We start from the raw sequence: 625 nt of genomic DNA, 5'->3' as shown, positions 1-625 counted from the left end.
TGCCTGCCTGCAGCAGCTATAGCAGGAACAAGACACTCATCTCTCAGAATAAACCCAGAGAAATACAAAATATATAATAGTCTACTCGGATCAGATTTAATTCTGTGTGCTATTCATTCAGTCAGGAAATACAGACATTAACATATATTTTATAGTGCAGGCAGTCCTGGCTGAGCCGTGTGATTGGCTCATGGGTAATTCACCCGGGATGTTCTTAAATATGACATCAGAGAAACATCATCATTAAGTACGCATTACCAGTTTAATCTCTCTGATTCATGCCTCTTTCAAAAAACGATCAAATGTCTAATTTCATTTTTTTTCATAATTTGGATATTTGTTGCAGTTTGTTTAACCTGATGAATGAATGAAGGATCAGATAATCAGCTCACGCTTTGTAGTAGAATTAGAATTTCTTCACCTCTCCACCTTTATAATCAGTAGTGGTAGTGGAATAAGCACACTTTCTCAAGTACTTGAGTACAAATTTGAGGTTCTTGTACTTAAAATCTCATGCCACTTTCTTCTACACTTTAGATTTCAGCACAAAAATATGAAGTACAAGTAGAACTGAAATGATTACTTGATTTATCAACTGAGAAAATTAATTTGCAACTATTTTGAT

General features: G+C 34.6%; 1 protein-coding gene across 2 annotated transcripts in view; it reads left to right on the top strand.

The window, feature by feature from the left end:
- LOC118321748 (disks large homolog 1-like) overlaps positions 1-625 on the top strand; it is a 104,781-nt gene that overhangs the window by 59,152 nt on the left and 45,004 nt on the right. The window lies entirely within an intron of this gene.

Source organism: Morone saxatilis, unplaced genomic scaffold (genome assembly GCF_004916995.1).
Source record: "Morone saxatilis isolate NCDOM2014 unplaced genomic scaffold, NCSU_SB_2.0 Contig12, whole genome shotgun sequence".
Classification (NCBI taxonomy): Eukaryota; Metazoa; Chordata; class Actinopteri; family Moronidae; genus Morone; species Morone saxatilis.
The sequence above is the reverse complement of the archived record's forward strand: the minus strand, read 5'-3'. Positions and strand labels throughout refer to the sequence as shown.